Source organism: Neovison vison, chromosome 1 (genome assembly GCF_020171115.1).
Source record: "Neovison vison isolate M4711 chromosome 1, ASM_NN_V1, whole genome shotgun sequence".
NCBI lineage: Eukaryota > Metazoa > Chordata > Mammalia > Carnivora > Mustelidae > Neogale > Neogale vison.
Genome location: NC_058091.1, coordinates 111,393,469 through 111,406,627, shown reverse-complemented (window position 1 = coordinate 111,406,627; position 13,159 = coordinate 111,393,469). Strand labels below are relative to the sequence as shown.

The 13,159-nt window shown below is 37.2% G+C and overlaps 1 protein-coding gene across 1 annotated transcript in view; it reads left to right on the top strand.

The window, feature by feature from the left end:
• Positions 1 to 13,159, top strand: part of LMBRD1 (LMBR1 domain containing 1) — a 135,774-nt gene that overhangs the window by 51,261 nt on the left and 71,354 nt on the right. The window lies entirely within an intron of this gene.

The window sequence follows — 13,159 nt, the reverse complement described above, 5'->3', positions numbered from 1 at the left end:
CATGAAAGAAATGGACTTTTAGTGTGATAGCAGAGTCTAATTTTGTTACATAATTATTCAAGGGTCATCATTTAGAATAAAAGCAGTCTAAAATACATGCATTTTAATATCTGTCAGGTGTTTATTTGGATCATCTGTTTTCTTTATTTCTTTTTTTCATGGATTACTACATAAGGAATTTGTCCTACTATTAGTGGATAATTATCCTTCCGTCTTACAGAATATATGTGTGCTATCTTATTTATTTGTCTTTTCTTTTTTTTCCCCTTTTTGGAAAGAGGGTGTGAGCAGGGTGATGGATAGAGGGAGGAAGAGAGAGAATCCTGAGCAGGCTCCTTCCTCAGCATGAGTCCACACAGGGCTTGATCCCACCATCCTGAGATCATGACTTAACTAACTGAGCCACCCAGATACCCTCCTTGTCTTGTAAGAAACAGTCACAAATTAACAACAAATTAGGAGTTCAGCCTGTTCTCTAATTGCTGTTCTGTGATTGATGTGGTAAGGTAATTCTGCATGTTTTTTTAACCTTCCTGGGTCAGTGTCTTTCCCATTAAATGAGATTTAAAAAAGGCCTCTTAGAGATTTTTGAAGGTCAAATGATACTGTGTAAAAGTGCTTTGAAAATTATAGGAAAATGAGTATATAACAGTTGATAAAAGATTAGTCAGGAGAAACAAATGGAAAAAGAGGAAACCAATATGTAATGTCAACATCAAGAACTTTGAAAGGTCTAAAATCTAAGATTTTAACCTATATGTAGCCTGCTATAGTTCTGTGGATGTTGGCTATAAATGCAAGACTTCTGAGTCAAAGACGAAGACTTTTATATTACAGCAATAACAATAGCCATACCATTAGCATTTTCTTGTGCTGGTTTCCTGAGTTTCAGTTCCGATGAGGCAGTGTGAGGCACACCAGATGATACTCTCATATAGAAGAGGAACTTTGAACTTAGGGAAGCTAAATCTTTTATAATGGTCAGTAAGTCTACTTGCCCTTTGCTCCAGAGGAAGATGCAGTCTTTGTTTTCTGAGGCTATTTGGCTATATAAACATCCCTGAAAAGATAGTAAAGAAAAAAATGAGCATTTATGCCTGGTTTTCAAGGTGTGCAAAAATGAGAGACCCAGGGAAGATTGTCTTCCAATAGTCAAATGGTATTTGCTGTGAAAAAAATAAGGCAGCTGGTTCTACTGGAACTGGTTCTTGGAAGCTGGTTCTACTATAAAGGTCAGGAGTGACTGTCAAGTGACTCTAACACTTGACAGAGACCTGAGTAAAGTGACTGAGCCAGCCATGAAGCAAGAATAAGCAGAAATCCTGAGATAGGCACATGTATGCTGTGTTCAGGTAAGAGCAAAGAGGCAAAGCCGGTGTGGCTGGAGTTCAGTTAACCAGGGGAGAGATGGCTGAGACTTAGGTGAGAAATAGCCAGAGGCCAAGTTATGTAGAGCCTTATGCACCATGGTTAGAATTTTGAATTTTATTTTGATTGCGATTAGAAACCATTGGAAGGTTTTAAATGGAGAAATAGTAAGATCTGTCTAACATTTTAACACTATTACTCTGGTGGCTCTGAATTACATAAGCTGTGGCAGTGATGAGTGGGAGTGGGAAAAATCTGTGAAATTATTAAAATTCTTTGAAAGAGAGCTTCCCTGTAGGAATGATATTACTGTAAAGTAAATATTTTGAACTAGTATTTTATATTACTCTAACTCAAACTGAAAGTTATCATTTAAATAATCAAACCAAATAAAATAGTCATACCAACTTGGTTAAGATATCCTTAGAAGAACTTTACTTTTTTAGAATGCAGTGGACTTTATGATGGGGCCTAGGTTGGGAAGCTAAAACATAGAAAGTATGCTGAATAGGTAGGGAGGGGTCCCTTAAGATCTAAGCTCAGGCAAGGTAGGGGGGAGAGGGTCCAATTTAACAGCATAGTCAGGTCATACTATCTAAGAGTTATATTTTTTCTTTAAGTAGCATAAGCAATAAAATGTGATCCTTGGTAGAGAGTCTTATATGTAGATTCTTTTTAAATCTATGCATCTCTTGAACTTTACTATCTAAATTTACTCATTTCTAAACTGCAAATAATGTTTAATAAGATTGTGAGGATTTAATTTAGAAATTTACCAGGTCTTCGAATTTATTGGTCACCCAGCAGTCAGTAGTAGCTCAAATTGTTGAATATTCACAGTTTAGTATGGTAAACTATAATTTACAGCTCTTTCTACATCTTGTAGTGAAAGTAAAACCAGATGCTAATAGCAGTTGTATCATGATCGTTGAGAAGGTGGTTTATGAAAAGGTGAGTAAGTCAAAGGAGGTATTGAAAGTTGGGTGGTAGTTACTTGGGGGAGGGGAGAGACAGACAGACATCATTTATGTCAGAACTCAGTGGAAGGATGTTTTGCTACCAAACCAGTCTGTCCAGTTTTACTATCTACTGTGTATAGAGGAGACCCTGTTTAAGGGGAGAGCATGGCATTTATACCTGAGCACTAGTTATGAGTGAAAGTCTTTTTTTTGTTTTTTTTTATAAAATCTAATATCTGAACTTAGCTTCCCCATCTGTAAAAATGGGCCATTAATACTCAAACTTTATTTAAAAAGCTAGTTGAAAATCAGCTGTTTATAGACAGGTGGTTTTATTATAGAGAGGTGGTTAATAGTACTAATTACCATATTTGCTTGCAGATACAAAGTTTTGTCCTAACTTGTTATGGAAAAGCTTGAGAATTGAGTTTTTCATATGGTGGAACATGAAAGAGGGCATAGTATATATTCTTGGAAAGTAGAAGAGATTTATTTATTTTACTTTATTTTATTTTACTTTATTTCACTTCACGGGAGAATATGCATGCAAGCGGGAGAAGGAGCAGAGGGAGATGGAGAGAGGGTATCTTAAGCAGGCTCCACCCTTAGTGTTGAGCCTAAACAGGGCTCAGTCTCACGACCCTGAGATCCTGACCTAAGCTGAAATCAAGAGTTGAATGCTTAATCAGCTGAGCCATGCAGGCTGTCCAAGGGATTAATATTAATTAAAGTTCCCAAAGTGGGAAGTTAATACTTCGAGTACTTTGACCCTGAGGGCAAAGAACTAATTATTAAAGGTGAAGTCTACTATAGACACTGTAACTGTTAGTATTGAGACCAGAAAAGTTTTTGTAATGTGTCGGTAGAGTGTGATTTTCTTAGCTACCCATTACTGTCTGGTTTAGAAACTAGTTGATTATTTAAATTTTACCAGGATTGTATCTACTCTACCATGTCTTACGGGATAACCTAATAATTAGGCACTTAATATTAGAAGAATGTCAAAAAACATACAGCTTGCCTATTGTTCTCATCTTAAATTGAAAGGGAATGCTATTTTTTTAATTAAAAAAATGAAACCTCTGGACACAAATATTTATGTAGATATTTTAATTTTTTGGTGCCACCAAGTGGGGAAATGTTGAATAATGATACTTTTATACAAAATGTAGCCTATGGACAAATGAAGTACCTGTAGAAACAGTGACTACTGAACTTTTTATTATATACACATATCAGTGAAAACTTGATCATGTCATATGGTCCATATAAATATACACACGTAGGGTGCCTGGGTGTCTCAGTGGGTTAAGCCTCTGCCTTCGGCTCAGGTCATGATCTCAGGGTCCTGGGATCAAGGCCCACATCGGGCTCTCTGCTCAGCAAGGAGCCTGCTTCCCCCTCTCTCTCTGCCTGCCTCTCTGCCTACTTGTGATCTCTCTTCCTGTCAAATAAATAAATAAAATATTTTTTAAAAATATATATACATTTTATTTATATGCACACACATATTACACATATGACATTATGCTAATCTATGTACTTTTAATGTAAAATATGAAGTAATTAAGGAAAATTACAGTGGTAAATTAAGGATTCAGAAATAGAAATAGAGCATTGGTTTTTAGTAGTCTTTGAAGAGAGAAATGCTCTTCAAAAGTCATTTTTCAGCCTTCCATGTGGTACTGTTTCATTGAATCTGTGCTACTGATTGTTAGAGGTACCTGCTTATTCTTTCTTATCATTTATAATTCTTGTTTTATACTTAGTTTGAGTTTTTTATACATATATAAATCTGTTTCTTAATTTTTTGACTTATATAAATACTTTAAAAAAATATCATTCTCCATACATAATAAAGAAAGTATAAGTGAAATAAATTGGAAAAGTGTACCTTAAAACTTCACGTTTGCAATCTGAGTCTTCCGAATCACTTTTTAAAATTAGTTATTCATGTCCATGTTTTATTGTATAAGATTATTTCTTTTATGCTTTCAAGAGAATTGATGATGCAGTATTTCTTAAGTCCTCCACTGGTCTCTGGAATTTTCTTTGAAGCTGCTAACATACCCACTGTTAACTGTAAGCTGTTTTTCTTGTTTCTTGTCTTGCCATGTGAGGGGCAAATGGAAATGGCTTTTAGTTTGGGTATGTTCCTTTAAGCTCATAAAGCACTTGGTTGTTGATTTGTAAGAAAATATGAAATTATGCTTTTTTTTTTTTTTTAAAGATCTATGTATTTATTTTGAGAGAGAAAGAGAGAGAGCAAGAGCAGGCATATGTGGGAGGGGCAGAGAGGGAGAGAGAACCTCAAACAGACTCCATGCTCAGTGCGGATCCCCATGTGGGCTCGTTCTCATGAGCCGAAACCAAGAATCAAATGCTTAACCCACTGAGCCACCCAGGTGTCCCTGCTCCTTGTTTCAATAAATATTTGCTTCACTGTTTGCTCCTTTGTTCTCTTTCTCCTTGCACATTAACTTTTTGTTTCAATGTCACATCAACAGTACTATCTTAAAGACATTTTAAGTGGCAGTTAAACTCAGTAGTGGTAGCAAGAATGCATTTAACTCAAATAGAGAAGTAGCTATAATGTAACCAGCTGTGACCAGATTTATGACCATGCAGGTAATGACAGCAATGACGACTTCTTTGTAGCCGATGATTATAAGATGCATCCAGTGTTAAATGTGAGAAAATATATAGGTGTCTTGGAGTCAATGAATAACTGAAGGAGAATTTTTTTTTTAAGATTTTATTTATTTATTTGACTGGTGGGGGGGAAATACAAGGAGGGAAAAGGGGAGTGGGGAATGAGAGGGGGAGAAGCAGTCTTCCCACCAAGCAGGGAGCCCCATGGGCTCAATCCCAGGACCCTGGGATCATGACCTGAGCTGCCGAGGCACCCCTAAAGGAAAAATCTTAATTGAGTATGTGTAATGAATTGTTTCATTAGTCATAAGCTCATACATATCCTTGAATAATAGGTATAACAAATATATGCTAGACATTTATGCAGTATATAAGTAGTACTTGATGTTGAACCTTTACAGTAATCCAAGGATCACAGGTTGGAAATTATTATTCTAGATATTAGAGAGTTACATAGGGAAAAGGTGCTGTTCTAAACTGGGCAGTGTAAGAAGGTATTAGAAATGTTGGGACACCTGGGTGGGTCATTGGGGTAAGCATCTGGCTTCAGCTCAGCTCATGATCCCAGGGCCCTGGGATAGAGCCCCACATTGGACTCCTTACTCAGCGGAGAGCCTGCTTGTCCCTCTGCCTGCTATTCCCCATGTTTGTGCTCTCTGACAAATAAATAAAATATTTTTAAAAAATTATCTTAAAAATGTTTGTAGTTTGTATGTATTCTTTCAAACATTTATGTGTATTCATTCAAACATTTTAGGTTTTAATACATACAGTGATTTATTTTTGGAACTTGAACAAATAAAATTGGAGGCAATTATAACCAACCTAGAAGCATTTTGAAGGATGTAATATCTTTAGCCTTGTTGATTTTTTGATAATTCACTAGAGGGCAGTAGTAAGCAATAAAAGTTTTGTTTCTGAAAAGGATGGCTTTTTTATACATCTTTTTTTTTTTCAAAGAAGTCTGAGGCTAAATTCATAAGATTATTATTTAAAGACCTCAGGTTATAATGATTAAATGTGTTATGTAATGTTTTATGTTAGTTTTATCATAATCTAAATATTATAGTTAAATTTCCTGTTAATCCTTAAAACTTAAACATGTAGTCCAAAAAAAAAGCTAAAGGGTACATAATCCAAAACAATGACAATTTTCTTTTACTGTTCTTTTTAGACTTAAAAGTTCACAAGAAGATATGTATTCTGATCCCATATTACCACAAGGTGTTACTAAGGATATGTCTTTATTTCCTAAGATTTTTATATTAAGTTATTTCAGAATTTAGTTCAGCTCTTCTAATAAATATATAAATTTCATGTAAGGAAAGATGAAGATTTCTTTTTTAAAACAATTTTTGGTTTATTATTATTAGGAGAAAAAGAAGAAGAAAAAATAATTAAGACCTAGTTTTTATATTCCAAACAGTTTACTGCACTTGTTACTAGTCTGGTTGAGGAATCTGTGTTTTTTGTTTTTTGTTTTTTTTTTAATTTAAAGATTTTATTTTTATTTATTTGACAGAGATCACAAGTAGGCAGAGAGGCAGGCAGAGAGAGAGAGAGGAGGAAGCAGGCTCCCCGCTGAGCAGGGAGCCCGATGCGGGACTCGATCCCAGGACCCTGAGATCATGACCTGAGCCGAAGACAGCGGCCTAACCCACTGAGCCACCCAGGCGCCCCGAGGAATCTGTGTTTTTAAGAATTTTCTGAGTGATTCTGATTAGCCAAGTTTGTCAGATCTAGCGATGAAGCAAATGTGCAGACCAATACGGCGTTTGTACTATAATTGAGGCACATTTACAAGTCAAGACATATTTCTCAGACATGGTGTAATTAAGTTTAGACCTGAAAGACACTGAAATTTGCTGAAGAAATAGGGTTGAGAAGTTAGGCATTCTAGTTGAAGGCACTACATGTACTAAAGTGTGGAAACTGGACAAAGCCAGAAGTAGTATAAAACCAGAGTGTTTTAAGAACATTGAACAATTCAGAGGTGTGAGACATGAGATGAGGTTGGTAGGGATCAGGTTTTGAAGGTTTTGTATGCCAGTATTAGATAATTGCAGTCTGTTCACAAGACCCGTAATTCTACCTCTCATAGAGAAAATAGCAAAACAACTTTTGAACAACCTTACCTAAAATTCTAATACACTAAAAAGTTAAATGTACAACATAGAACTGCACTCGTTGAAGTAGTAGCAGATCCCTATGTGGCTACCTGTCTTCTTATCTCCTGTAGTGGCCTTAAAGTCATCTATCCCAAATCCTAGGATGTCCTCCCACGGCTCTTTAAAAAACTATTCTAGTTAATCCTGGAGATCTTAATGAATGTTAATTACAGGAGTGACATAATCTAATGTGGGCTCTAAGATTACTTTGGAAACAGTGTAGAAGATGGATTTATAGAAAGTGAGAGCAGCAGACCAGGAAGAATTTAGATGACCTTGTGTTTGACAGTAGACTCTAAATAAGGGCCTTATTGATACTGACTAGAGCAAAAGATTCCTTGGGAAATAATATTGAACATTGAGGTTCTCTACTTAAGGACCAAATCCATCTAAGCATTGGGGTAAAATAAGGTGGTTGGGGGTGTTTGAGAGGACAGGGGATTTATTTGGATATAAACTGTGGTTAGCAAAATATTTTTGCTTTGGAATTTGGTTTAACACAACATAGGTATGTTAAAATCATATATGACTGTGGATAACTGGTAAATAATTATTATGTAAATACTGCTTCTTTATCAGAGTCTTCAAGTTTTATGTTTTTCTTTTTCAATGTTTTAGAAAGTTGTGGAACTACTAGAAGAAACAAATGGGTCAAATGATAATTGCGTTAGGAAAGCTCGGTAAGGAAAGGTTAGATGAGCTGTGGGATACTTTGGTTCTCATAGGCTTTTTTATTTACATTTTCAGTGTTTTAAGGCTATGATATTTTGTATTCTTTCCTTTTTATACTTTGCCAAGGTCATTACAAGCATAAAATGATAAGAATTGATTAATTACAAGAAAATTACTCTGTCTAAATTAAATTTTCTTCTAATATGAAACAGAATCTTTTCTATTTTTTCAGCAGGGGAGGTGGGAAGGAGGGGAGATGATGGGGAAATCATGAGAACATTAACTTAGGTTTTAATAATATGTAAAATGCAAGGTTTAAAGTATTTCTTCATTAGAAAATACAAGGATTTGAATATTGGGTAGTAAGTTCATAATTATTATCTAGTTATAGTGTGCCATAAATAGTTGATATTATGTGATAGAACTAGTTGATTTCTGGGATTTCTTTTTGGTCATGTTCTTTGCTTATATTCTCCCTTAATTAAAAAAACAAAACAGGAGCCACTGGGTGGCTCAGTGGGTTAAAGCCTTTGCCTTCGGCTTAGGTCGTGATCCCAGCATCCTGGGATCGAGCCCCACATTGGGCTGTCTGCTCCACAGGGAGCCTGCCTCCTCTCTTCTCTCTCTCTGCCTGCCTCTCTGCCTACTTGTGATCTCTGTCTGTCAAATAAATAAAATCTTTAAAAAAAATAAAAAATAAAAATAAAATTAAAAATAAAACAAAAAAAAGCCACGGAGGGAGTTTCAAGATAGTGGCATAAGAAGACTCTGAACTCACCTTTTCCCATGGACACAATAAACTTACAGCTATATCTGGAATAAATTTTCTCTGAAAACCACCTGAGAACTTGAAGAACAGCACCTCCACAACAAAAGACAAAAGAGACAAATCAAGTAGTGTAGGCAAGTCAAAGTCATGGCCTTACCCCTAACCCCATCCCAGGTGACCCCATAATCAGGAGGTATCCCATAATAAGGAACTTTCTCTGAGGAGTAAGGAGATTGTGCCCCTCATCAGGCATCTTGACTGTAGGGGCTAGCACTGGAAAGATGACCCCCCACAAACATCTGGTTTTGAAAATCAATGGGGAGTTAATAGAGGGAGAATCATAGAAAGATAGGTAACAGAGATACTGCTGCGGCTTGTATACAAACCTGCTCTCCCTGAGATCAGCACAAAAGCCACAAATTGAAAAGTTCCTACCCTGTAAATGAGGGAGAACCACTAACTAATTTTAAGGAGACTGTGGCAAAGACAGGGACCTATAGACGTTTTGTCTGGTGATAGAAGCATTGGTAGAGTCCATTTTTGGAATGTCATTCTAACTTGCTGGTGACAGAGCAGATGAGTGCCATTTCCAGTGCTCTCCCTCTAATATGCAAGGACTAGAGGACATATTCTGCCCACTTAACTCTTAACCTGGCTGGCAAGCACCCCACGCCACACAGCACCCCAGCTACAAAGGGCCAGGCTCGTGTTCTGAGCCCTATTCTCCTCACTCAGCGATTGGGCTGCAAATGGGCCAAATGAGCACCCTGATCCCTACTTCTCCTATGTAGCAACCAAGCTGCAATGAGTCCAGGTGGCTGCACTAAACCCTGCCCAGCCTATGCAGAGAACCAAGCTGTAACTGGTCTGGGAAAGTGCACTGAACCCTACCCTCACTGCAGCACCCAAGCCCCAAACCAGTTGGTCCAGTGACCTGAGTCCCACCTTCCCTGTGCCACATATGGGATACAACTTGGTTGGTAAGCGCCAGAGTCCTGTCCTCCCCTAGCAGCAGGTAAGCTGTAATTAGCTTCCAGGGACACCCTAAGCCCCACCTAATCAGCATAGAGACTGAACCATACCTGTGATGGGCAAGCAGCTAGAACCCCACTCTACCTGCACAGAGTCTGAGCCACAGCTGGGCAGGGTGAGTGCCCTGAGCCCTGACCTCCCCGTACAATAGTGCTGGCTATATCACAACTAGTAGGCACATGTAGCCCATAGAGTGGTTGCCCATATGAAGTGTCTGGCTCTGATGGCCAAGGGAGATTGCTCTAATGGCCTACATGAACCAGCTGTTACACAAGACCACCCCTTCAAGACTGAGGGGGGTAGCAATTTCACTTAATATATAGACAAACAGAGGCAGAATGAGGAGATCAAAGAATACGTTCCAAACCAAAAAATAAGGCAAATCTCCATTAAAAAACTTTAATGAAAGGGAGATAGCAACCTACCTGATAAAGAATTCAAGTAATAGTCATGAAGATACTTAGCAATGTTGGTGGGAGAGTGGATGAACACAAGAACCTTGGCAGAGCCAGAGAAAATACAAGAAAGTATCAAATAGAAATTATAACTAAACTGAAAAATACAGTAGAGGGATTCAGTAGCAGAAATGGTAAAACAGGAGCTTGAAGACAAAGTAATGGGAGACATCTAGACAGAGCAGCAAAATGAAAAGAATTAAAAATGAGGACAACTTAAGGGACCTCAGGAACTACATCAAGTGGAATAACAATAAAAGTTCTCAGAGGTGATAAGAGAGGGAAAGGGCCAGAAAAATTATTTGAAGAAATAATGGCTGAAAACTTCCATAATCTGGAGAAGAAAACACATCCAGGTTCTGGAAGCCCTGGGAGTTCCAAACAAGATGAGCTCAACAAGAAACAATCTCAGACACATTGTAATTAAAATGGTAAAAGGTAAGCATAAAGAGAGGATCTTAAAAACAGCAAGAGAAAAGCAACATATTACATACAGGGGAAACTCTAATGCCATCAGCAGATTTTTCAGCAGAAACTTTATAGGCCAAACAAGGGAGTGACATAACTAACATTTATTTATGAAGCATAACATATTTAAAGAGCTAAAAGGGAAAAACTGCCACCCAAGAATTTTCTACCTGGCAAGATTATCATTTAGAATTGAAGGAGAGGTAATAGTTTCCCATATAAGCAAAAGCTGAGGGAATTCATTGCCCCTAAAGTATGAAAGGTTAAAGACAAGAATAGTAAAATTAAAAATATAATTAGGCGCCTGGGTGGCTCAGTTAGTTGACTCTTGATTTGAGCTTCTGTCATAAGATTGAACCCTACATTGGGCTCTGTGCTCAGTGGGCATATGCTTGAGATTCTCTGTCTCCTTCTTCCTCTGCCTCTCCCCTTAAACACGTGCACATGCATGCTCTCTTTCTAAAATATCTAAATAATCAGTGAAGAGATACATAAAATAAGATGTAAAATGTGTTATCAAAAATACAGAATGTGGATAGGGGAAGTAAATATGTAAAGCTTTGGGATGTATTCCAAATTAACTTGCTTTCAACTTAAAAGAGATTTTATTTACATGAGATATTCTATATGAACTATACAGTAACCACAAAAAAAAGAACTTCTAGGAAATCTACAAAAGGAAAAGAGAAAGGAAACTAAACACTAAATAAAACAAGTCTAACCACAGGGAAGAGGGAAGAAAGGAACAAAGAGAAACCACAAAAATAGAAAACAATTAGCAAAATAATACATACCTGTCAATAATTATTTTTTATTTTTTAAAGATTTACATATTTATTTGAGATAGAGTGAGGGAGAGCTAGAGTGGGGAGGAGGGGTAGAAGCAGAGGGAAAAGCAGGCTCTCTGTAGGGAGCTTGATGCAGGACTCAGTCCCCCGCCAAGATCATGACCTGAGCTGAAGGCAGATGCTTAACCAACTGAGCCACCTAAGTGTCCTCAATAATTCCTTTAAATGGACTAAGTTCTCCAATCAAAAGATGTAGGTGACTGGGGGCGCCTGGGTGGCTCAGTGGGTTAAACCACTGCCTTCGGCTCAGTCATGATCTCAGGGTCCTGGGATCGAGTCCCGCATCGGGCTCTCTACTCGGCAGGGAGCCTGCTTCCCTCTCTCTCTCTCTCTGCCTGTCTCTCCATCTACTTGTGACTTCTGTCAAATAAATAAATAAAATCTTTTTTAAAAAAAAAGTTAAAAAAAAAAAAAGATGTAGGTGATTGAATGGATTTTAAAAAAAAAAGGCCAGGATCCTTCTACATGCTGCTTATAAGAGATTTACTTCAAATGTAACGACCCACACAGATTGAAAATGAAGGGATGGAAAAAAGATATACCATGGAAACAGAAAGCTGGGGTAATAATACTTCTATCTGACAAAATAGACTTTAACAAAACCAAGATGATAAGAAAAACAAAGAAGGGCATTCATATTAATAAAGGTCTCAGTCTAACAAGAGGATATAGCATTTTAATTGTTTATGTACCCAATTTGGGGTCCCTAAATATAAATGGTAGATAGTAACAGAAATAAAAGGAGAAATAGCAATATAGTAATAGTAGTGGATTTTAATACTCTCTTGGGTCAATGAATTGGCCATCCAGACAAACTCAATAAGGAAGCATTGGCCTTAAGTTTCATTTTAGACTAGATGGACTTTGATATGTGTAGAACATTCTATCCTAAAACAGCAAAATACACATTCTTTTCAAATACACATGTCTAGGATAGTTCATATGTTATGCCATAAAACAAGTTTCAGTAAATTTAAGAAGATTGAACTCATATCAAGTATCTTTCCAACCTCAATGCTATGAAACTATAAATCAGTTACATCTTAGAAGAAAACTGGGTGGGGGGGGGGACCAGTAACACGTGGGGCACCTGGGTCGCTCAGTTGTTAAGCATCTGTCTTCGGCTCAGGTCATGATCCCAGAGTCCTGGGATTGAGCCTCGCATCAGGCCCCCCTGCTTGGTGGGAAGCCTTCTTCTCCCACTCCCTGTGCTTCTGTTCTGTCTCTCTCTGTCAAATAAATAAACAGTAATATGTGGAAGCTAAACAACATGTTATTAAACAACCAGTGGGTCAGCAAGGAAATCAAAGAGGAAATCTAAAAGTACCTTGAGACGAATGAAAATGAAACACAACATTCCAAAATCTCTGGGATGCAGCAAAAGCAGGTCTAAGAGGCAAGTTCATAACAATACAAGCCTACCTCAAGCAACAAGAAAAATGCCACATTAACAATCTCCGTAAAGGAACTAGAGAAGAACAAACAACCCCAAAGTTAGTAGAGGGAAAGAAAGAATAAAGATCAGAGTAGAAATAAATAGGAACAAAAAACAACAGAGAAGATCAATGAAACAAAGAGCTGGTTCTTTGAAATGATAAACAAAATTGACAGGCCTTTAGCCAGACTCATAAAAAAATAAAATAAGTCATCTGAAATGAAAAAACCCAAATAAAATCAAATCTGAAATGAAAAAGAAGTTACAACTGGTAACATTAAAAGGATCATAAGAAAATACTATAAACAATTATATGCCAACAAATTGGTCAAC